Consider the following 26,634-nt stretch of genomic DNA (forward strand, 5'->3'; position numbering starts at 1 on the left):
TGGTTTAGCTGTGAGCAGTCCGTGGCTGGGTTTAGCTGTGTGACAGTCCATGGCTGGGTTTAGCCGTGTGACAGTCCATGGCTGGGTTTAGCTGTGTGACAGTCCATGGCTGGGTTTAGCTGTGAGCAGTCCATGGCTGGGTTTAGCTGTGAGCAGTCCATGGCTGGTTTAGCTGTGACAGTCCATGGCTGGTTTAGCTGTGAGCAGTCCATGGCTGGTTTAGCTGTGAGCAATCCATGGCTGGGTTTAGCTGTGAGCAGTCCATGGCTGGGTTTAGCTGTGACAGTCCACGGCTGGTTTAGCTGTGAGCAGTCCATGGCTGGTTTAGCTGTGAGCAGTCCATGGCTGGGTTTAGCTGTGAGCAATCCATGGCTGGTTTAGCTGTGAGCAGTCCATGGCTGGGTTTAGCTGTGAGCAGTCCATGGCTGGCTTTAGCTGTGAGCAATCCATGGCTGGGTTTAGCTGTGTGACAGTCCATGGCTGGGTTTAGCTGTGTGACAGTCCATGGCTGGGTTTAGCTGTGAGCAGTCCATGGCTGGGTTTAGCTGTGAGCAATCCATGGCTGGGTTTAGCTGTGTGACAGTCCATGGCTGGGTTTAGCTGTGAGCAATCCATGGCTGGGTTTAGCTGTGTGACAGTCCATGGCTGGTTTAGCTGTGAGCAGTCCATGGCTGGTTTAGCTGTGAGCAGTCCATGGCTGGGTTTAGCTGTGTGACAGTCCATGGCTGGGTTTAGCTGTGAGCAGTCCATGGCTGGGTTTAGCTGTGTGACAGTCCATGGCTGGGTTTAGCTGTGAGCAATCCATGGCTGGGTTTAGCTGTGTGACAGTCCATGGCTGGTTTAGCTGTGAGCAGTCCATGGCTGGTTTAGCTGTGAGCAGTCCATGGCTGGCTTTAGCTGCCTGCGGCTCTGGGACAGTCCCCCGCAGTGACCCAGGGTCCGTGCCGCAGCGATGGGAAAGGGGGGAAGGGGCAGTGGCCCCGGCCCGGCGGGGACGGGAGGCTCGGAGCCGCCCCCCCCACCTTCCAGCAGGCGAGCTCGGACAAAAGGGCAATCCCGCCTTTCCGTGCGGTTTAAATATGTAAATTGTGAGAAGCGTCATTAGTCTAAAAGACTGTCCATCAACTCAGGTTCAACCCACTACAACAGCCTAATTTTAAATCATTTTAATGTAATTTTAAAATGTTTCATATTTTGATAGAAACAAAGGCAGCTAGCAATGACAGAAGGGAGAAAACTATTTTGAGAAATACACTGTAAATGGCAAGGGACTAAATATCTACTATAATGAAACCAAATGGATTTTAAATAACTCAGCTAAACTGCTTATGTATTTTTAAACAAAAATAATTAACCATCTTACCAAACCAACACCTTCTTAAATACAATGAACTTACAGAGGTCTTGAGTAGAAAAGCTTTCTACTGCTCTGGCTTGTGGAAGCAGCATACACAAAAGAAATTCTTCCCTCTAAAGCCACATACTAACAAATGCCTTTTCTTCACACATTGCTCTGTAAATATTAGTAGCTGTTCTAAATAGAGATATGCAAAAAAACCTCCAAACCAACAACAACAAAAAAACTACAAAAACAAACAAGCAAACAAAAACCAAAAAGGAAAAAAAAAGAAAAAAAAAAGAGAGAGAAAAGCAAGAATACAGCAATCCTTTACCTCTCACTGTCAGAGGCAGTATTTTGGACTGATTATCAGATGAGCTGTCCTTACTAAATGGAAAAATATAGATGTTTTCAGAGATGCCTCTAATGGAAGAAATAAGAAGCAACCCCCATAAAATGCCTGGGGTTTTTGTCCTGAAAAGGGTATATTAAGAACAAGTATGATCTCTCTATTTGGTCTGTCCATAGAAAAGTACAGTAACTGGGACAAAACCAAGAAGGTTGAAAAGCAAAATATGTTCAACTGAAAATGAGAAACTCAATCTGGAAATCTGGTTAAACATGTCTCAAACATAGGCAAATGTCCCGGATAGGTTACATCTCCCATCAAGTACCTATGTCTCTCCTCTCTGCATGGATGAAAATTTGGTCACGGGAAACCCTTGCTGCAGGATGTCAGACGTGAAATAGCCTGGCTGGGGACATTGTCCTCTTGCCACAGATGTGCTCGCAAGAGCCTCTTCTTCAATTCCTGCTGTTAAAACAGTCTTGATCTGGGGCTTTAGAAGACTTTTGGGTTTAGGAAGCACAAAAACCACTTGCTTTTCAGATGGGTATAGAAGATAGCTGTGGAAAAAGAAAAAGCTTTTGTGAAAGAAGAAAAAGTTTTTCTGGATATTAGTGCAATGTAGCTACAGCCAGAGGAAATCTCTGTGGAAGAAAACTGACACATACAAGGCAAACAAACCTTAAGCACCTAAACACCTTCTGGCCCACAGCAGCAGGACTTGTCTGCTGTGTGACGTGACTGTGGAGGCTGAAGTAGGACAAGACAGAATCCTACAAGTGCCCACCCTCTGGGGTGTCACCAGCAGCCGCAGTACAGTGCAGTGGCCATGCTTGCTGCTGTCACCTTGGAGGTCAGGTGCAGCTAGTCAGTGATTTGCAGAGCCACATGCTGCATCCTGCACATGAGCTACTGGATCAAGGACACTGCAGTGAGTGAGAGACAGGTCTAGTGCAGGACAGACATTCACAGCACCTTGTACACCACACGAGAGGCCTCTCTGGTCTGAATTAAGAATTAACCAGTAACAGATAGTCAATGTAGAAAACTGAGACGAGAGATATTTCAGTTAAAATCAGCAGCAAAACTGGCTGCAACTTACGAGTGTGATCCCTAGTGATGCAATGCTAGAACACCATCTTGCTAAACCTGCAGTCAGTAACAACAGTTATTTTGAATAGCTGCTCATCAGGATCAATGAGGACCCCAGTCCTACAAGGAGATCTGCAATGACTTGACTGCCACTGAAGCCAGTAAAAGAAACAATCTCTTTGCAAGATCAGGGCTAGAGAGTTTTAGTGCACAGAGCAGTCAGCTCTCCCTGTCTCCATTCCACAAAAAGGTGTGATGAAGAAAATGACCTAGCTGCATCCCCTTGTAAAACCTCAGTGTTGGAGGCTTCAACAATCAGTATGCTAGACATTTGCAGGAAAGTCATAACCTCATGCTCATCATAAGTCTCGTGTCTCTATTAATATCTTAGCATCTCATCAGGAAAGTACACTCCTATGCACTCTGCTTCTGAGGGAGGGGCTGAACAGCCACACATGTGCTCAAAGGTGGAACTGCAATGGGAGGAGGTATCCCGCACCAGAGACTCCTTAGGTTGGTTGCTGCTGACACGTGTCTGTCTCTCCTTTTCTTTTCTCAAGGCTGTTAGCTCCAGCCACCATGAGGCTTAGTGCCAGCACTCTCAGCAAGGAAGGACAGCACAGCTCTCCAGCCACACTCACATCCTACACAAACGTTTTGCACATCCTCTGTCCAGCCCCCAGCACAGTGTGGTTTCAGGTGCTACCTCCAATAATGTAAATGACAAACAGTTTCTGGCACAAGCATAGACTCAATTTTAGCAGCCAAAAACCAAACTAGTACCAGGAGATGGTCTTAGTTGCTAAAATTTGTGGTAATTCCAACATGTAACTCCAAAATTACTGTGATGTGCACAATAAAAATTTATGAAAAAACAAATTGAAGGGTTAAAGAGATACAGCATTACAATTGACGAGATATTAGTATTGTGTGGTGTGGGTTTTTTCTTCATGATTCTGCCAAAACCAACCTATAATCACAGCATTCAATTTTTCAAGTGTATGTGCCTGAGGCAAGGCAAATTTTTGCACCTACACACATGGGCTTTTTCCAGGCATGTATGTGGCTGTTTTGAGTGTTATTATCCTCCATTAAAAGTGATAGATCTTTAAGATAAATAGGCATGAATCACCATTCCCCAGCTGAGTCTGATCTATTACGTAAGTAGTCACCCAGCTTCTATAGTTCAGCTTTATAAACATAAACTGTATGTTCTTTCTCAATGTCTCTCATCACATTATAATTTCTCTTTACCTGGAATCCCTTGTAGTTTTTCAGAAACCAAAACAGTTTCTTACTAAATACTAGCCAAGTAATGAAAATACATGCATTAAACTGTGGAGTGTTAGTGCAACAAAATTAACTTAATTCCAAACCAGAAAGTTTTTCATCAGAAAATACTCTAGGTGTAATTACACACTCATGCAAGTTTTTTTTTTTTTCAGTAAAGGCAATGTAGAATTTTCCTTCATTGAGAAAAATTCAGTAGTCACTTGTTGTGAGAAAGCTTGTCTGAAGTGATGATAGGTCAGCTAAATATACCAAAATGCATGGATACATCAGGATGAATGACAATTTTTTTTTTTAAAGAACAAACCATATTGTCAAACATTAAACACAATCAGATTTTCACAGAAGCGGTAGTATTTGTTCAATGAGCTCACTTTTACTTTCTGTGTACAGCTAACCTCACTATCAGCTCCTTCCTTTATTTGTTGGCTGGACTGAAAGCTTCAAGCAAAGCTACTTAAATGGCTCTTTAAGTGTGTCCCAACATGCTGCAGATAGTCTAAATCCCTATGAATGAAGCCAATGCAGTGAAAGATGACAAGCAGGAAGACACAAGAAAATAGTACCTTAAGATTATTTACAGTGTAGAAAAACTGCCCTAGTTCTTCTATATTTATCCACATGTGAAGTGCTCTGGTGTGTGGTTGATGTCCATGTGCAGCAGACAAGCAGCTAACTGCTGCACACCCATCCACAGAGCCCAAGGGACACTCAGTTATGGCTCTGCCTCCAAATGTTCATGTCCAAAGCCATGGCAAAGTCTGCTTCTCAGACCCTGGCTGAGTTTGCCATGTAGGGAATTAGGGCTGGCTTGAAAAGAGATATTCCATTTCAAGCAAAATAATTTCAGTGTTAGAAATTTGTCTTCAACATAATACAAAAGAAAACCAAAACCTCTCAAATATGCTGGGAGACCAAGCCCTGCATCCTCAACTCAATAGTCAGCAGGTTCAAGTCCCTACTTTGAACCAGGAAAACACTGACTTGAATATGGATCTCCCACATCTCAGATGAGTGTCCTAACCACTAAGCTTGGGTGGAGCTCTTCCTCTTTCTTTACCCCACCCTGGATCTGATGACACGTTTTACAGGAACAGATATATCTGTATGAAGAGAAAAAAAAAAAAAAAAATCCCAAAATTCAGGAACAACTCTGATACAGAAAAATCACTTCTGGATATTTAGAATCTGCCAGAATCTGGGTTTATTCACTCATTTTAAAAATGGGTAAAAGCATGATACTTATCCTCTTTGAAGGACCCCATTAGCAAATACAAGACAGACCTATTCTGCAACAGGGGAGAAGTATTTGTCAAGTGAAAGAGGGAAAAATATCCACTGCAAATTTCAAAGTGCTCTGCAGGATTCACTGTGTAGCAGCCAGTGCAGGAGTACAAAGAGATGATGCCAAAGGTTTCAACAGAATATAGATCATCTCAGCACTGCTCCAGTCATGGAAAAGACACTGTAGGACCAAGAAGATATGTATGGAGGCTGCGTTGATCATCCCTGAGTCGTGGAGAGCAGGACAAAGGGTAAACTGTATCTCTTCCTTTCAGGCCAGCCCTCTGAGGGTAGTACTAACTGGGCACTGGAGGGTGGGCTGAGAGCTTTTCAGATGAGGATGCCAAGCATTTCAGCTGGTGAATTAACCCAGAACCTTCATGCCTCACACAACAGCTAGATCCTATTATTTTCAGGGTAGTGGTTGAGCCTGCTGAGTATGGTCCCACTCCTATTTTTTGTACCATGAAAGCTCAATGAGAAGATTGCTGTGAAAACAGCATCAGTTCCAACAAAGCTGCTTGCTTTTCTCTTCAAGAGCAAATCATGACTGAGTTATACCAGTATTGGTGGGGAAGGATTTACTAAACTGTCTGAAAAACTGCCACAGATTTCACTAGGAAACATCCCAGTGAAGTTCCCACTGAATGGCCTTGCTTAGGGCTCAGTGACAGACTACTCTGTGGCCTTATTCTCTTCATTATTTCCTTTTCCTGATGGGTCTCTTAGCTGTTCCACAGATTTTTTTTCTCTATTTCTCTCCACCTAATTTGAGCATTACATTTCATTTTTTAAGTGCTCCTGAACTCTGAAGTCAAAACTGTTACAGAATTAATTAATATCACCTCCAAATCTCTACCTGAGTGCTAGTCACTAGCTCAGAACCAATGAAGCTGATGTAGGTTTCCTATGCCTATCACTACACACTGAGGTCACAAAGGCTCTGCTAGTATACTGGAGTACAGAATGTATCACATGAAGATCTGGCATCAGATACTTGTAAGTATTTCAAGGTCTCTGTGTGATCCAGTTGGGTTTGTTAATCTCAAACATCAATTCAAGTCTTCTCTCAGCTTCTAGGGCTCCTCCCAGAGGGCTGTTCAATCCTTACATTAGATTGTACTATGTACTTTATAGAAGTGTGGGGAGTCTAAATTAATATTCAAGCTGTGGGAAAAGCAACAGGTCTCTTCTTAGCTCTTTAAGTGAAGCATCCATCCATTTCCCAAAAGATGTTCAAGTGCTAACACATCTGCATTTCACAGTGGCCTTGAGAGAACTCACCACAATACATATTTGACACACATTTGTATATCTAATACTGAGGTAAGACCATTTCCAAATAGCTGCTTTTTCTTACTGTAGTATTAAATCTTTCCCATTCAATCACTTCACAGAAGACAAGCATGCTTAATTTTAAAAAATTTGTTGCAAATTACAACACTGAGAATAAACATGACAGGGATTTTACAGCGTGTAACCTTCAATTTTGCCTACCTCTAACCAAAACATTTAAATGTGAGGGTATAATTAGATTCACTGTGCCAAAACCTTCTCTCTCAGCTGTATTCCCAATACAGAGCATTGTCCTTTACCCTACATTTAAGACAGGTGATGGAAAAGGATTCTAGTCAGTTCTATTCCCTAACTCACAGAAGATGTCCTGCCACAGTAATCTCTTTATCAAACCACCAGATTATTTTCTTGCTTAATATGACAGATACAATAAAACACTGGGGGCTTTGAGTTTCTTTCCAAAGTTCACAAGGTATGTTGGCTTGTACATACATGCTTTAATGAGAAGAGCTAAAACACACTTTAAAAATATGCAGCAGCATTGGAAGGGATCCAGGATGAGCAATATGATATTCAGTTTTACTAATTAGTGCAGAACATAGTTACTAAATTACCAATATCATTAACACATTGCATGCAACTTTGCATAATAGGCTGTAAACTAACCACATTGTAATTCCTGAGAACAGATAAGTACATTTGGTAGATAAGGTTCCCAAAGAAAACTCGCTTAGTCAGAACAGGATCCAACTCTTCTATTTTCCCTCCATGTAATTTTTTTAAGCAGATGAACTACCTGGCATAAATTTTTAATGTCTTGTGGGGGTTTTTTCCCCCCAAAATTAGAGAATCTCATATGAATCTGTGCAAAGATGAGTGAATGTACTGGATAAAGTACAAAATCCAGGTCACTTGGTCACTAATCATCTTTGTATATGCAAAACTCCACATCACATAGATAATAGAGGATAAAAGCCTGACAGACTCCCAGTTACCTTTTGTATCACATTATTTATTTCAACTACATTTGACAAGAAAGGGTATGTAACCAAAACAAAGAGAAGGCTATAAAATTAGAGAAAGCATTATATTTTTTAGAAATTCAGGAATATCAAGAATTCTTTGGCTAACACCAAAACAAAGCCTCCACCTGGGTTAGCCTCCTCCGTGGTGGCTGCATTGTCAAATTTCACAGAATCACAGAATGGTAGGGTTGGAAGGGACCTCTGGAGATTGTCTTGTCCAAACCCCAAATATGACCCAATAACTCTTAATCTGTAAATCGCAAGAATCTCCCACAAGCTTCCACGCTCCATCACACTCTTTAGCATCGATGGGAGCCCCTCCCCTCCAAAACCATACAAATATCCTTTGGATTTCATAGTTACCTGTGTCCTATCTTATAGAATTCTGGGCTGGGAGGCTCTAGGACTCCTTTCCAGACAGCTGGTCCAGCTGCAGGAGAACTTGCCTGTCTTCCAAGAACACCATGGCAAAGTCATTGCAGGACTAATGGCCCTTGAGCGATTTAGTCTCACTGTAAGGTACACAAGTTCCAGTACACATTACAGGCAAATCTGGTCTAACACAGGAACACACTTTAGCAAAATTTGGTCTAAACCACTCTGATACCTAAATCAAGAAACTCTTAGAGGGATACCAGAGTTATGAATCCAACTAAGATCCATGTTGGCAGTGCAGCTTTGATGTACTCTGACTATGAAGTGCCTTGTGGGAAGTACTCCCTCCTCCTTGAGTTTGGCAAATATCCTCTATCCAGAAGACCTTTCACACCAGCGTATACAACCTGAGGAAACGCTGGGAATCACCCACTTTCCCAGTCATAATCAGATGCCAGAAAGCACTTGTCTGAAAACATTTTTGGTCTCTTTCTACCTCCTTTCTCTCTGTCTCATCCCACACCCTTTGCTCAGGACAGCACTTTGTGATTTTCCTGCAGCAAGGTATATTCCTGACCAGTCTAGGACATGGAGATTCTTTAGTAAGGTGCCCTTTTCCAAATCCTCTGGCCCATAATTAGCTGGTGTTTAAATAAAGTCAGTTGGAGCTGAGGGTGTTGTCTGTAAACAATGTGAAGGGAGTGAAAGAGAGACAGTCAAGCCAAACAATTTGACATCCTGCCAGCCCAGCAGGCCTCTGAAAGTAGGTTTCAATTTCACATCAACTTTTTTTTCCAAGAAAAAAGAGAACTTGCACTCTATTTAAAAGCTGTTACAATTGTATATGCTGCTTGAAAAGGAGCATACTTCACCTAAACTCCTCGCATTTTATAAAATGTGTATTGACACAAATCAGGAGCTTCCATTTCTACCCATCAGCTCTTTTTGTCAAAGGCCTTAATATATTTTAGCCTACAGGAAGAGATTCAAACCTGCCCTTTAACCTGGTGAAATATGCTTGTAAGTTAGTGTGTAAGTTTCACCATTTAACATCATGCCACACTCTCCTTGCTTTTTATCCTGGACCACATGCTTTCATCTCTGTAAATGATGCCTGTAAAAGTTTGATTCATTTGCCAAATTTAAGAACTATCCAAGGGTGTTTTTTATTTATACTAATAAGTTGCAAATATACATGTTGTTAAAAAGTAATCATATCTCATTTTATTTCCACCACTTAAAGTTTTCAAGCCTGTGCCAAGCTAAGTAAAACTACTGGGTTCCAGAAGAAATTTCTGTAAGGCAATTTTACGTATACTTTCAAAATTTAGAATTTACAAACATCTGGCAAAACTTCTCTAATTACGTCTTCCTTTTTCATCAGTTCTTGCAGTCAAGTTGATTAAATACCCTAAAACACATTCTCATATTTTAAATAAAATAATTGGTGTTTAAACAAAAAAGCCTCTAAATATTGTCTCTGTAACACTACTCCAACCTCCTAATGTGTTGTATCCACAGGAGATGTCTTCATAGATCAACATGCATGAGAATTTTCTGCTGGTTATCCTTGCTAGTCAGACATTACCTGAACTTTAGAAGCCATTTCACCAGTCATGAATCTGAGATGATAAATCTTGCTGATGAGGCAGGTATATAAGCATGGGCTTAGTACTGTGCTACTGTGTTTATACTCATATCCAGTCAGTTCAGTGCATAAGCAGAGAAACGTGTGAGCTTTTTTCTCTGGTAGACATATCCATTGCATTCTATAAAAACAGCACCTGTAACCTGCAGGTAACTATGTAGTGACATAGAAGCAATACCTGTCAAAACAGACTGAACATTTAGCATCCACAAATACTCCTATTGAAATAAGAAGTGCTATGAGAAAATAAGATTAGCTTATCTTCAAGAGTACAGTTAATCCAGGTAACACACACCATGTGCAATGCTATTTCACAGTCCCTACAGAGTTCACTTGCAGCATTTTCTTACAGGGGTTTTATGGCCTTTGAAAGAGCTCCAGGTACTCCACTCAACTTAGCAGCTCAGAAATTTTATGATCTCAGTGTGGTATACACCATATAGAAAGCAGCTGGGGTTTCCAACAGGTTCTCCTAATATTTCATATTCTGCCTATTTTAGCTTTTTTTCCCCAGGAACTCCCAATTACTTTTTCACAACTGATTCTCCCCTGTGTCAGGCAACCAAATCTTCCACCTTTAAAATAAGTACACTTCACATAGTCTATAGATTATCATCTTTGCCTAGACTATCCCAAGTCTTCTTCTACACCAAAAATGCAATTTCTCAGGAACCATGAAGTAAGGTAAATTGCTTGGTATTCACACATATAACATGCTAAATTAAGATGCCAGAGAATCTAGAATCTGTATGCTTCATCCTTTGAGGTTTTGGCTACAGAGTAAGCCACTAAAGCAGTCCTACCACCAGACAAATATGGTCTACAAGTATTTGGTGACCTCCAGAATTAGTCTACTAATGCCATCCTAGAATAGGTGAGATATTTTCCCTAAAAATAGAAGGTAATGGGGAAAAACACATGTGCTTTAAAAAGCATGCTCACATGAGGAAAGGTGAGTAGCAGCAGTGTAATGCTGCCATTGGTTAATGCCAATATGAAGAACGCCATCCTTCTGGCCACCAGGTCACAGCAATTAGATGAACTGTGGCTGCTGGTGTGAAAACAAATTGTGCACTAAGCTGCTGTCAGAAGACAGGATAGGATCAGATATTCATAAAATGTAACAGGCTACCCAGTGAGGTTGTGGAATCTCCATCCTCGGAGATATTCAACAGATGTCTAGACATATACCGGGGAAACCTCTTCTAGGTGACCCTGCTTGAGTAGAGTGCTTGTACAAGATGACCTTCACAGTTCCCTTCCTACTGCAACCATTCTGTGATTCTGGAATGACATGGCTCCTTTCCAGAGACATGAAGATAATATCCACTGCTGAACACTGACACTACTTCAAAGCAAAAACGAACAAATTATAAGGACAGAGGGAGAATCTGTAGTGCAGATTTTTTTCACATTTTAGAAGTGCCACTTAGGAAGTCAGCATGCCACTCCCTCATCAGTTCCCTTTAGCCATCTGTCAGTGCTGATCCTTGCTGAGACAAGTTGCCTATTTGGCATTTTCTTGAGATGCCACTAACATAGGTGAACCTGTGCCAAACAAGACTCAGTGGAGAAGAGAGTCTCTTATGACACACCAATCTTCCTTCTCCCCTGGCAGGATAGCATGAGCAGCAGAACATAGATACATAGATTAATCTGTGCAACCAAAGACCTACCTTGCACCAGGGAACATGAGGCTGGTAGTTCCCAGCCAGATTATTCTAAACTTCAATATTTGAATCTCACAAGGAAGCCATAGACAAAGTAAGACAAAGATGTGTTGGGTGTTTGTTTGTTTGCTTGTTTTTTTCTGTTTTGGTTTGTTTTTTAAATATAGACAAAACTGACAGGTTTGAGGAAAGGTTTTGGGGAGAAACAGAATGGAGAGCCTGACCTTCCTAGACATAGTCTCAGGTGTAACTCTCTGGGCAGGTGTTTTGTACTGTTTCCCCCTCTGTTCCTCTGCTTGTCATAGAAGTAAAGACCTGAAGAACATCCTGTGCATCATTCCCCAAATCATGGCTACAACAGCATCAGTATAGCAACCCATCCTCAGCCCTGCTTCATCCACCTCAGATATCCCATGTTTTGCAGGCCATAAGTCATGTTGATGCCAGAATACAGTTCATGCAAATATGAAACCTTGTCCTTTTATTGACTCAAGTTATTTACTGAAAGTAAAGAATCATTGGCCTGAGACTACACAGAGTTATTTCTATGGATGAGGTCTACAATGTTTTAAGATTTTGTCTCTGTGACTGGAGCTTGCCTCCACAGAAATGCTCTCCTAGCTACATGGTACAATTACACTGGTGTAGTTAAACCTCTGTAGTTACATTAGAATTATTTCTTTCTCTCTGTAATCACTCTTATTCCAGAACAAGCATGGGGTTTTATGTTTTATTTTAACTACTTCCAACTACTGCATGGGATAAATAAACAAACAGACAAGGAAACAAACAAAAAGTCATTTTTGTATCAGAGTAACAGTGCCCAGACACAAGGCAAAATCCATACTTGTCCCTTAGGGTTTTTTTTACAATTAATTCGATCTGAACATGGTCCACTTGCAGACAAGGCCCTTGCTGCTCTTGCATTGCACAGCTTTTCCCCAGCTGCTGGAGAAAAATCCACATGGAAGTCAAGGCCCTGCTGTGCACATACTGTGGGGCCCTGTGCTCGCTTTGAAGGTCCCTGAGGCAGCCCTCCTCACACCAAAAAACATTTTACTCCAGAAGCTGCCCTGTCAGAGTGGGAGCATTTTCTATGAAGAGCAAACATTTGCCAGTTCTCCAGATAGAGCTACTGTAGGACTCTTTACCTGTCCAGAGCCAGCCTGGAGCCGATGTCCAAAGCCTGCTCACTGCCCGCCATCCAGGCAGCCATGGAGAGGCAGTACTGCACTGCAGCAACAGCACAGTAATCGACAACTTCGAAGAGGTGTTCAGCTTCAGGCCACTGAATTGAGGTGCCTTGGCCTCTCATGGTAACAGGTGTGCAATGCAGAGGCAATTGCACAGATACAACAGCTTATGGACCAAAACTCCAAGTGTATTTCAACATTATTGTGACTGTCCACATCAAGGGAACCTATAGCTCCCTCTCAGTCAAGTACTACATGGATAGCTCTGACTCAGCTTCACTCAGCTGTCTCCAAAGTAATTTTATAAACCCTTTTCCACAGGCATTCTTCCTGCCACCACTGTGGAAGGTGTCGGGGTCACAGCCACTATAGGAAAGCAGGAGCAGCTGCAATCAAACCTAAGATGAAATGACTGAGCCACAACTTCCCCCAAATACCACAGCAAAGACAGGTGTCCAAAAGGTGGCTCAGATGCCTTACCATAACCTGGGAGGGGCTGGGAAGTGCAGAAGTGGTGCACTCAACTCCCTGGAGGGAAGGTGAGCCTGGAATCACTCATCAAGAGGTTCCAAACCAATTAAGAAGAGATGCTCACAGGCTACACTGTATTTTCCTTTTAAGAAAATTTTTCTTAAAGGAAATTGCTGGGCCCCAGTATCAATGAACTCCTACCTCTTTTCTGGAATCACATGCACAAAATTATACAGAAAACGAACTAAATAAATAAAAAAATCCCCCCACAGATGTTCAGTGAACTTTTTCCACTGGCAAGAGCCCATTCCACAATTCTTGTTGACAAAAAACTCCAAAATTATCAGATCTGAGTAAAACTTCTCAAGCAAAAACATTTTACCAGTACAAAACATTGTTTTACTGAAACCAAACCTTTTCCCTAGCAGTATACTTTATTTGTTAGCATTTAGCTATGGCAACTCTTAAAGCAAATTTTTCTGCATTAATTTTAAAATTTCACTCTAAATGAAATTTCTTATACAGAAATGTCCTGACTTTTTTTTTTCTTTTTTAAACAGGAAGAACACCAAGAAACCCTCAACTTTCTAATAGCTGTTAAAAGTATCAGTTACACGTTAGAACTTGTTATAGGAAAAACACAAGGAAAAAGACAACACTGTGACTGTTTTGGGTTTATGTTACAGGTTAATATGCTATTAAAATGTTTCTGTCTTATTATGCACTTTAAAAATGTTAGTGCTTAATGTGCTCCGATTAGGGCTTAACAAGCCCTTTAAAATGTTACAATGTTAAACCACCAAATCACATTGTCTCCAAGGAGTAAGAGGCTTAAAAAATCTTCTCTTCTTCACAACCTAGCCCTTACATTAATAAAAATAAAATCCAGTCATAATAAGTTTATATCGTATATCAGAATGTTTTGACATCCTTAATGACTGGGAGTTAAAAAGTTGGCTTAACTCTGTGTGCTAGTGTGTGCTTGTTTGAGTGTAGGAGTGAAGGTTAGTGGTTTTCTGAAAGCCTTAAATAACAGAGATAATGGAGATGAATATTGTGCGTTTTTGCCATAACTGGTGTCTGGAATCCTATTGCCTAATTTAAAGGGCCAGTTATGTGACTGCGAATAGTCGAGAAAATATCCATTTAGCCTTATGGCTGTGCTGTAGTGGGCAGAATACTGAGGCAATGACACTCACAAACCTGGGCCAGGCTCTGCTACCTTGCTCAAACCAGTCAGTATGCCATGCAATGGCACTGGTGGTCATGCATTTCCAGTATTCGACAGTTCAGACAGTTATGCTCTATTAATAAACAATTTTTGTTACTCTTAATCACTTGGAAAAAAAGCTCCACAGCAAAGAATGTCTATCGCAAACTTCAACATAACATGACCAACAATTAACTGGGTAATAATGTTGGCTTCACAAAACAGATGCAGTAACAGATGATAAAGTATTTGCAAATTGTGAAATTCTAACTGGAGGAGGAATTGTTCTGGTTTGTATCATAAAGAACACCTGCACTGACGATCAGCAAACATCCCCTATCTATAGTTGTACATGAAAAGTCACAGCAGTAAACACAAGAGGCTGGTTTCTTTAGTCTGCTCTTCTAATTTAAATATATGTTACTCTGAAATTTGCATGATCACTCAGGCAAAATGTGTTCACTTCAGTATATGTCCAGCCTTCTTGAAAACCATAAATATGGGAGACATCCACTTGCAGCTAAAAAAACCCACTGGAGTTATTTAGCTAATTACAGAGTGTGAAAGGTGAATTCTAAAGTAATAACCATGGCAGATAGTTCCCAAGGTGGAAATACACTTGCACACCCTATTCATTAATTCCAAATAAATAATTCCAAAAAATGCTCAATCTTCATGGATAATAGAAAAAGTGGTCTACATAGCTCAATAAACTGTTTGCTGCAATTATGTCCACTAAGTTTTAAAAGGCCAATCTTCATGGCTACACTTTTCAAGAGGACTATTACAGCATTACTGAGTATTTTCCAGTGACACGGGATGTGTTTTTGACCTGGCTACTGTCACAAGGTGGATCATTTCAAGATATGGACATCACTGATATCTCTCCTTTTTATTTTCTCACCATAGATATCTCAAGCTTACACTATCAATGTAATTTATGCACACATCTGTGCCAATATACTACACTGCCATATTCAAGCCCCCAGTTGAGAAACTGGCTTGCTTTTACCTACTTATTTAAGTGTTATCTTATTCCTCATTAACTGGATCAAAATTTATTGCTAGATAACATGACATGGAGAATTTCTCTTGTCTTTGGTTTTACTTGTTCACTAACATCAGCCTATTGTGAAACAAACATGAAAAATGTTCAAAGGCTTAGTAAGTTCTTTCCCTTTCACTGGAACTGTTATGATCTGTTCAATTTAAATATGTGGTAAATTGATGATTTTTTTTTTAATTTTCCATATTAATTTCCCCATGTTCCTTTGTATTAAAATAACTAACAGAGAAAAATGATTCCATCTGCTCTGCACTCAGTTGCTTATGCCTTCAGAGATGCTGGGCTCTGTGCAGAGAGAAAAGAGAGTGTTTCAGAGCTGCTCCTCTCAGTTCAAATTTTCTCCAACCTCAAGCACCCAAAATCACAAAGTTATAAAACTCACCAAGTGACCCAGAAACACACCAAAAAAACCCCCAGTGCTTTAGCTTTCTTTTCATTTTCTTTCTACTCTCTGAACTTTTCTATTAAATACATAGTGGATTTTCAAAGTCTTCTGTTTAACAATTAAAGCTTAAAACTTGTGTGTGAGAGACAGGAATCGGGGGAAGAACAAGGAGAGCAGTAAGGGAGAAAGAGAAGAGGGAGAAAGAGAAGAGAGAGAAAGACAACCACGGGATTGCTGACTCAGCGGGTATTCCTGGCCCAGGAGGGAACTGTGGTACCAAGGCCAGAGATAAGTGCCTGGGCCAGCACCCGGCAGAGTGCCCCGACGCACCCAAACAGCAAGGTCAGCCTCCTGCATTCCCATTTTTTTGGGACATGTGGCTGTGGGAGGTTCATGAGCACAGGCACATGCCTGGGGCCAAGGACTCCCCAGGACAGCCCACAGGCAGATGTTCTCCACAACTGCCTGGGTATTTCCCCTCTGTGGACCCATAAAATACCCAGGCCTATCTCCCTTCTTTCTTTTGTGCTCCTCTCTAACTCATTAACTTATTTCAACAAATAGGAATTGTTTTTGTCCTGTGTCAGCCCAGTCTTAGTGCTGCAGTTACAGCCGACCAAGACAGCAGCTTTGCAGGCAGGAGTTTGTGAAGAGGCGCAGGGCACGGGTGCCCAGTGGAACGGACGTGCTCCTTTAGCTGGGCTCCATAAGCTGCTTCCCAGCTTCCTTCACTGGAAGGAACCGGTGTGATTGCTCCTTGTTTCATGCACAATTCACTCTGTGCCTGGGACACCAACCAAGGCTGGCAGCAGGCTACAAGCACAGGAGATTGCAAACACACGTGCTTGCAGTGCTGAGAAGTGTTTGCTGCCCTGCTTTCCCACAGTGCCATAGAAAGCAACATTTGCTGCAGTGGAGAAACTATGAAATTCAGATCCTCTTAATATTCCTTAATAGGCGAAAGGCAGAAGAGTGGGCGAAGAGAGCAAACAATGTGCAACAGTGTTTAAATTATAGTAAAATACATTAACAATAAATACTCCCCTGTCAAGAATATGTCATGTAATTATATTTACTGCACTGAACAGAGCTAACCAATGTTTTGAGAGGGTGGTTTTGCACTCCCAAGATGACTCTCCTTCAGGGACAGCATATGTGAATAATCATTCGGACATGGGATATCAGCTATGAAAAAAACTACTCCAGTGCAGTGTGCCAGATGTAATGGCTAGAAAGTTAGCTCCCTCTCCTGGATTAGACCAGAAAATTAAAGTACATTGCACTGATCTAAACCAGTACTCAGGCATTCCTCGGTACTATTATTCTTTTTTTCCCTAGTCCTAGAACCTCAGTCAAGGGAAATCTAGGCTTCCTGAAGTACTGGGGTTTGCAGAGAGATACAGTATATCACCTAAGCAACAATGACAACAATCTCACTACAAACTTACTGCAACCCAGTTAAATTGCCATACAAATATATGCAAGAATGCAGAATACACATCTGCACACACCTGGAGAGCCCAAGCAATGTGACTTACTGTCATAAAGTGACACAGTCCATAAAAACGTCATTGCAAACCAGACCTCTCTCATGGCTTTGACACTGTCCCTCAGCCTTTCCGCAAGCAGAAGGATCATTGCTGTGAGTAGCAATTTGGCCAATTTGGACAGAGTGAATGTAAGGACAGCAGGACTTACTGCATGAGCTGAGAATTTGAGAACTAAGGCTGATGTGAAGACAGTGAGCAGATCATAAAAATAAATTTTACTGGGGTTTTGAATATTTTTCTAAGTGTCTTGCGAATAGGCTGAAATACTGCACAGTTTCCAGACCACATGGGAACTCAAAGTTCTTTTACTTAGAGAATTACACCTTCAGTTTTCAGATCACAGAAGTTTGGAAAGCTAAGATGCAACTAGGAAAAGAATGAAAACATAGGTGTTCATAGCTTGGTCACCACTTGGGATTTGATCAGATTCAGATATAATCAATGGCGAAGAAGCTCCCTTTAAAATAGCTATATGAAACTGCACAAACAAAAGGTTAAATAAAGTTGTTTTCCTGTCTAACTGTAGATTTTATTAACTGCTAAATACAATCCTTTACTATTATATAAGATCTTTCATCCAAGAAACTGAAATTTCTTCACACTTTGAACATTACCCTTTTGAGAACATCACGCATTACTTATAAATAAGAAAACACGGCAGAAAAACAAAAAGTAAAATGAAATGCACACATGACAAGTGATTTGTTGTCTTGGTTTGAAAGACAGGTGTCTGCTAAGAAAGGCAGAAGCCTCCCTTGGAATGGCAGATGCAACCCCCTTCCCTCCGAGTTATTATAATTTTGAAATCAAGGGGGCTTTTAGGCAAAGATGTGGGAAATAGGAATAACAGTTCTTTACTGTTATATATCTATATGTGTATAACCAGTCAAACAAACAGCAATAACCATGGCAGTAACAGCAAACAATCACAAACCCAGTGCCAGCCTTCTCGGCTGTCAGGCCCTTTCCCCTCGGGTGCAGTTCCGCTCGCAGCCGGCAGGGGCGCTGGCGGCTCCCGGTGAGCAGGGCAGGTGCGATGGTTCCCCCGCGGCTGCAGGGGGCGCTCCGGAGCGAGCTCGGGGAGCACGCGGCACCGGTGCCCCGGGATCCCGGGAAGGGATGGGACAAAGGCTTCACAAACCCCTGGGCAGCCGATCCTGGTGTCCGGCCGGACCCTCGGGAATGGCAGGCTGGAACGGCAGGGACAAGCACAAATCTCGGGTGGCAGACGAGATGTATCCAAACAGGGAACCCCCCGGAGGTCTGGGCAGGCAGGGCGAGCATGGCTACAACGCAGTGAAGGCTTGAAGCAGCGGCGGGGCAGGGCGGCCACAGCGCGGCTTCGAGCGGGGCAGGGAAAGCGGGCTTGGGATCCCGGGGCTTCTCCAGCAGAAGGAGAAGCAGCCAAAGAAAGCAGCCTCCCTCTCTGTCCAAACGCCGGAGACCAACTGCCCACACACCCAGGTGAAACAAAAGAGTAGCCAGCTCTTTTGTTTTTCTTAAATACCCAGCCATTTGTTCCCCTAGCAACATGTATGGGGAAAACTGCTTTAACAGGAAAAAAAACCCAGGAGAGTTCCTAAAACCCCAATATTACCGCAGGCCTGGGCCCTAGGGTATATCACCGTGTCCCGCAGCCATAGGGAGGAGGAGGAGAAGATTCAGCAGGCAGGAATTGTGCAGCAAGATTGATTTATTTAATTATTTTACAAACTCTTTTATAGACTTTTTTCTTCATAGTCTAATTGGACAAAGGACCAGCCACCCCTTGGGGGTGACTGGCCAAAATCCCAAGACATCCATTGTCAAAATATTTTTCTACTATACCATAAACAAAACTTTTCAAGGTTGCAGGTGGCTTGGTTGTTTACATTCGCTGCTACCTCTTCTGCGAGAGAGAAAAGTCTCTCACGGACTTAGAAAATAGCAAGAAAATCCTCGCTAACAGCATTTTTGTACCTACAGCCCAACATTTGTCCAAACAGAAAACCATTATGATTAAAGCTCAGACTGTTCAATTGCTCTATTTCTGTTTTTACTACAAAAAGAGTCATTCGAAAAGGGAAACTTTTAAAAAGCAGTGACAAGAGAGAGACTTATCTATGGGCAATTCAACCTCCTTGAAGTTGGAATCACCTCCTGAAAGAGGCTTGCTCTTTCTACTGAGGAGTCAACTGCCTTCCCGCTCAGACACTCCAACTGGGTAGTTGGAGGCTTTTAAGAGCAATATTGTCAAGGAGTTTTAGAGCAAGCATGGGAATCTATGCTATAATAGGAGAGGTTATTCACTAGTGTATCACACTAGCTGGGTAAGAAAAACAATCTTGTTATCCAAACTCAAAAGGTTTGGACTTGATACTACCATTATAAGTGCGTGTTCATACATACACACACAGTTGTCTCCAGGGATGTTGGTCCTGCGTAAACAATGAGTGAGCTTACGTTACTCTAGTTCTGTTGCTTAGATAGGATGAACTCCCTAAAAAATTGTGAACCTCTCTGTTGCTGAGCTGGAGCCTCCTTAGCATCTCCCTCAAAGCTACTATTCAGTTGCAAATTTTGGGGGCTGTTTGAATAAGCTCCATTACTCTGAGGTTTCAATGTTTGCGAGAGTCCCTTACTGACTGACAGCTTTTCCCAGCAAGGGTGAGGTACAAATAGGATGGGTAGTGCCATGGACAATACCTGCACTGCCCTGCTCTACAGAACTGTTTGTTTGGACGACCTTCATAAGAGCCAAATGTATGCCAGCAGTTTTAATAATGGTAATTAAAAATCCTATTTTAAACCAGAGAATTTCACTGGCAAAATTATATCTTCCTATTTAGTAAAAAAAAAGCTTCTTCTACAATAAGCACACAACACACAAAACCATATAATTTTATTAACTATACATTTCAGCAATTTTTTTCAGGCTACCATATTGAAAGACCCTCAAAAAACATTCTACCCTAATACCACACAAATTAACAGCTAGATATGGGCTAGCTGGCCAATACTACAATTATATGAGATTACAAAAACATGTTCTCTTTGAAATAGCACAACATCACATACAGAACACCCATTTTACCCAGGAAAAGGTGCAGAACTTTCTGACTCCTGAAAAGATCAACAACTGTTGATTTTCACTCCTGGGGTCTAGATGAAGTTTGTCTGTGACCAGAGACCAAGTGACTCACAAGAACACTCCCCAACTTTCAACTCAAATTGTACCGGACTTGTTAGGTTGAATAAACACTGGGGAAGAAAAGGGGAAGTAAGGCTAGTGACAGCTCTGTTCATTTTGAAGGAATTCGGTCCAGAAAGGAAGAAGATTGCCCACACGATGAAGCACAGAGATACATAAAAAACACACATATTGCAAACCTTCAAAGGGTCCAGCAAATAGCCTTTTGCACTTAAAACCTTGATTAACATCTGTAATATGTATGTATCTTCCCAGACAGACATGTATTTCCAAGCAAAAGAAGGACTCAAGTTGTCCTAGACTGTTTTCCCGGCTCTCTGCACAGCTGGTATCTGTAAAGGAATCTCAGGAGTAGTAGAGCTTGGAGTACTGAATCTCTCTGAGGACCCAAGCCAATGACGTCATTTCCATGTCAGGAGGAACCTAAGTTGCCAGAGGATATTCTGGCTCCTCCAAATTCTACAGAACTCCTGGAAAAATAAAATATTCCCAAATCTTCATTTTGCAATAGCTGTATCTTAAATTTGGCCCTATTTATGCCTCAGGATTGTACAGTCTGGCAGCATTTAAACACAAATAGCGTGTGCTGAGTGAAGAGCCATAACTAACAATACACCTGATCTTTTATTCTGAGTATTTGGTATAATAATATACAAGTTTGTATAATATTGCAGGGTTTTAATGTTACACATCTTGTAGATTTACTGTAATTCCTATTGACATGAACAAAAAACCTCATTTTCTGAATGAAATACTGCAAGTTACTGAAGACTTTTATTTTCTGCTGCATAATCTGATTCATGTTCACCCTCAAACACCTACAAAAAAAAGTAGCAGCTTTACAAACTCTGAATTTCCTGCAGTGACTGTTGAACTCTTTTTAGGTAGCTTAAATTAAATGCAAAGTGTTTCTTTTATTTATGCACACACGAAATGTGTATTTTTATGCTTGGCTTTTGAAATTACTCTAAAATAGATTTTTTAAAACCTGAAAAAAAAGACAGGGGAGTTATGTTTGCCATAAACTCCCCCAATAGGTTCACTGCCAGTATTTTTGTTGCTATTCCCCATGGAAACCAACACAATGGCTTTCAAATCTGTTTCTTAGGAAGGACTATTCCAGACATCTTCCAGTCTCTGTAGATTTTCACTAATTGCTCAGATGTTCTGATGCTCAGTGATACAATTCAAATAAGTGTCAAAACAGTGCTATTTTAAAATAATCCTTTTAAATACTATATGCACATTATTAAGAACTTGTCAAAAAGTGTCAAGAAATTATTATTTAATTTAAAATTTAAATTGAATATTTTACTTAAAGTTACAATAGAATTATTTACAATTTAAATACTTAAACTCAATCATTTTGGTACTCTTGACTTTTTGTTGCTTAATTTCTGAGCTCTCCTACTCCCTTTTGCTTCCACATCTCTGCAGTCATGGTATAATGGAAAAAGTAAACAATAAGAGGTGAGAAAACTCATTTTAAAAGCCTGATGAAGAAATTTTCTTCACATGAAGAAATTTTAATTTTTAACCAATTTAAAATAATTAACATCTATCTTTAAAAAAAAAATCAGAGGCATATACACACATGCAAACAAAGATCTAAATGGAGAGGTCACAGTTTGTATTTCTTTTAATTAGCATCCATGCAGATTGCTAGCACATGCAATGAGGTGCAAGTCAAGCACAAAGCATGTAAGGCTATTTAAAAACTCACAGCTGTAGAAATAGTAGAGTAGTAAGCTATAAAACCTGATTTTTTCAGAAAGAGATGAACAAATAATTCAGATTTTTTCTAATTTTCTTGGTAATTTGAATAAAATCAGAAACTCCCATCCCAAAATTACATCTTTAAGAACTTGAATTCCCAGTAAGGAATGAGAAGTCCAAGAGCTGTTTTTTTACAAATAATTACTTCCATGATCCATCTGTGAAAATAATCCTGACTTTCAGTGAAAAATAAGGAACCATTAAGCTAAAGTTAGAATATTAATGACAGCCAGTAACCACTTTAAAGCTTTACACACTGAGCCTGTTTACATGACAGTCTATTTTTTCTGGTCTTTTTGACTGGAAGCAGATTCCCTTAATGTTGTCCTGCACACTTCAGTATGTTCTGCCACTCTTCTTCCCACATTCCCACTGTACTGAGAGAAAGCCAAATGCACCTGTCCTACCGTGAAAGCACATAGCAGACAGAGAGGACTCGTTTAGGGACAGGATCACACTGGTCGGCGTCCATTCTTACATCCCAAAATGGTTGCTCAAAAGTCAAAGGACTATGCAGTGACTCAGTAAACTGCACTACAGTATTAATCCTAGACTCTCTGAGACCTGTGCAGAGTAACAGCCATTATTATGAGATTATGTTCTGTTAGCTAGGGAAGAGTGGCTTAATTCCTACTTAAATGAGTGTGCAAAACATGGGAGCTGATCAAGAGAGTGTCTATAGAAGAAGAGACTCTCTTACTCGGAGGATATTCAAGAGATACTTTGTCCTCCATGGAGACAATCACCATTGCTGAAGTAACTCAGCTGTTCCTCAGGACTCCTGTCAGAGTCTTGCCATTTCTGGCAAACAGGACACACTTTGCATTCTTGTTCTTTACTGTTTCTCAGTACTGCGCCAGGAATACCAGGAGCTCAGCAAGTGCTTCAATCAAACTAAATAATAGTGCCCTGTAGAGTGAACAGGAGATTTACTTTTTATTTCAACAAAGGCAAATCACAATGTAGGTCACTGCATTTCCTTCCTAACACATTGAATCCTAAGCAGTCAATTAATTCTTCTTAAAAGCTCATATATCATCTCAGTTACTTTATATAGTCAGATGTATTTGAATATTTTTTTCATCTTATTCAACATTATGAAATTGCATGGGAAAAATGTCTGAAGTTCCTCTTTTATGGAGGGTATATCTCATACAGAAAGTGCTACTTTTATTATATCTTGAACTCTCTTTTTGTGACATATCTCCGTAGGTTAAAAGGGCAAGGGCTGTCCAGCAGTTGCTTTTACGAAGGACTCAAGAGCTAACTTACGAAGACCATAATGACCATAATGAACTCTTTGTTCACAGTTGCAGTTTTCAATTTACCTAGCTAACAGGTGATCTCAGTAAAACATTCACATCCTGCACAGGGTGAATTTCTGAACTATGAATGGTATCTACGCTATTGTTGATATACCCTTTCAGAATTTGTGGTGCACCAGTAAATGTGGTATTTCTGCCCAGGCATCATTGAATAACACCAGTGTATTTGTATAATGGCAGGAAGGGAAGCTAAAAACTGAAACCTAAGACGAAACTTGAAGAGATAATTATAGTTAAAGAATTTGTGTTTTATTACTGGTTTACATCTGGGAGTGTCCTATTGCACTCTCATATTAATACAGTCTTGGCAATCTGAGAACAACTGGGCAAAAGAAAAAAACCCTATCATTCTGTACAGATGTGAATCAGCACAATTGTGTTTTCTCAACTGGGAAGTGGTTTAAACTTCCTTTTTCATCTCCTATTGTTTTTAGAAAATTGTCTTGTGATTGTTCTTCAGCTACACAAACTAAGCCACTCCCTGGATAGGCCCAGCATATGCTTTGATTTCATTAGCAATTTGAAACAAAAAACAAGGGACCTAGCAGTATGATTAGATATGTACCAGGAGATACAATACCATCTCCCTGGTACAAAGGGACTTTTGCCATTTTAAGCAATGCTGAACTTAGATTAAATGCAGTTAGCCAGGACATAATCTCTTGGCTTAAAGACAGAAATGCTTGCCCTCCATTCCTCCCTTGGCAGTACATACTTAGTACAAGATGAGTCTAAGCCACCCTTTGCTACTTCCCTTGCAAATTCCATTGCAGTGAACTGGAGATCGTATCTGCTAGTTCCAAGTCTCCGTGCAGATTCTGGGCCTCAGGTGTGCCTCAGATCTACATACACTGACATTCAGACATAGAGCGGGAGCTCTAAGTCTGAATGTAACAAAAAGAGTCTAACAAGGAGCTCTGTTCACCCTGACGTACCTTTGGCCAGAGTGCAACTCCCACTCTGAAGGATCACACATATTGGTTACTGCAGCAAGGCCTATGGTGCATCCACTGAAATGCTCACCACCACCACCACCACCTTCCCCAACCCCATTTTCTTTCACTGTCTCTTTCATAAGTGGAACTAACATAGAGAAAGAGATAAAAATGATAGAGGAAGAAGGCTTTCCTGTGGTCCGCTACCAGCACTGGCTTACAGTAACACCCTGCTTGCAGTTTTTTGCCTCATGACAAGCAAATGCATTCATCTTCATTTGATAACAGGGAATTGGTGCATTTTCAATTTTCTTCAGTAGTAGAATCGAGTTGGCTAAATACTTTAAACAAAAGAGAGATGAGCATTCAGAGCATCTAGCTAGGATCTGCGTCACTACCATGCCTGGCAAATCTGTCCAAGCAACAAATACTCCTCCTAATGGTCATCAGATCCTATCAAGATACTAGAAACATCCCAGGAGTAAATTCATGAGTGCTAACCAGATCAACCTCGTAAAACTACACTTGTCTCATTTGGGGCCACTAAAATTGTCTAATTATGGAAGAGAATTCATAGGTGACTGCATTTTGAAGGAGAGGGAGAGAGATTGCAGTGTGCAGCATTAATTCTGCAAGGGAGCTCCCAAAGGGGAGAATGGTGAAAACAGCAAGCAGCAGAGGCAGGAGGGAATCTGTGGGGGTAAATAACACCTGTGCTTGCCTGCATTTTCTCTCTTCCCTCAGCATCTGCTTCTGGCCTTTAACAGAGACAGGGCACAGGAAAGAGGGAGATGAGGAAAGAGACTGAGGCAGAATCTTCAGGCACAGCAGCAATCATTAAATATCACGCAAATTATTTCTGTTGGTTTTGTTCCTGTTGAATTAAAAACTGTTAACTGGTTATAAATTTATCAAATATATATTATTTTTAAACTGGGGGAAAAAAGCTGAAATTTTAAACCAGAAAATTTTCCCTTGAACAAACTAAGGGAGAAGTGATTTCATGGCTGTTAACATCAGAGTAGTCAACTGCACAGAATTCACATTTCATTGTGAAAAAAAAGCAGATAAACAATTTCTTTCCATTGTTTGCAGTAATCGCAGACTGCTAAATGATTTCATGTCATTATTTGAGTTGTACAACAAATAAGGGAAATACCAAATGAAGTCTAAAGCTCCTTCTATGTGTTTTGTTCTTGTATTTAAAAATCTGTCCTTTTTTTTTTACCCCATTTAAGGCATATCCACAGTTTATACATGAGGTATGTGAAAAGCGGACAGGCATACTTTTGCCAGAAAAAAAGTGCATCCCAAATCTGCTTCCCACAGAAATGGTGCACATTTATAAATTTAAGACTCCAATCCTCTCAATGCCATATAGAAGTGAGGCTGTGTAAAACCTGTTAAATCAAACTGTATTCCTCCAGCCAGTAAAACTAAAGCTTTCAAATCCAAAAGACTAAGAAGCCCTGGACACTTAACACCAAGGGAATAAAGGAAATCTGCATTATTCAGTAAAATTCTCACCTCGAGCTTGGTAATCTCCTTTAAAATAGATTGGTGGTTAGGGTACCTAGAAAGCTAAGAAAGTGAAACAAATTTTTAATTCGATTCATTCATTCTTATAGCACATACTATAAAATATACCCTATAGTTTTGGTTCTGTTCAAATAAAAAAGAAAAATAATCTCAGCTTAGAGGAGCTAATTAACGAAATGAATAGAGAAAGTCTAGCAGACTTGAGCTCTGCTTGCTCACCTTTAACATCCTTAATATATGCTCTAGAAGGGAGAGTGTCACTGCAAGATTGGTTTATACATCCACAGCAAGATAATGGTTCTGCTTGTACAACTTGGTATTGATCCCTTACTGCTGACACAGATTAAAGGAGAATATTTTCAAATAGATCCTTTGTTTTGTTTTCCAAAACCACATAGTAACTGTGAGCTCAAATAGATGTTTTACCTGTGATCTCCCAAGCCCAAATTTAGAACCAATTTTAACACAACATTTTAAAGACAATTCAGAAAATTATTGGAAAGTCTCATATAATTTTGATGCCAACTTTGTATTGCCAACTGGTGGTAAGTATCTCATTGTTCGTGAGTGCAGCACCTGAACACATGCAGAGTGACTGCTGAGTTGCGTGTTTCTCAGCGTGTGTGTAG

At 40.7% G+C, this 26,634-nt stretch overlaps 1 long non-coding RNA gene across 1 annotated transcript in view; it reads right to left on the reverse strand.

Moving 5' to 3' along the window:
- Positions 1-1,131: 1,131 nt before the first annotated feature.
- The window catches only part of LOC125332355, a 71,872-nt gene continuing 46,369 nt past the window's right edge, over positions 1,132-26,634 (reverse strand). The window contains exon 3 of the long non-coding RNA XR_007206456.1: positions 1,132-2,245. This is a non-coding gene — a long non-coding RNA (uncharacterized LOC125332355). The remainder of the gene's footprint in view (positions 2,246-26,634) is intronic.

The sequence above is a fragment of the Corvus hawaiiensis genome, chromosome 12, assembly GCF_020740725.1.
Source record: "Corvus hawaiiensis isolate bCorHaw1 chromosome 12, bCorHaw1.pri.cur, whole genome shotgun sequence".
NCBI lineage: Eukaryota > Metazoa > Chordata > Aves > Passeriformes > Corvidae > Corvus > Corvus hawaiiensis.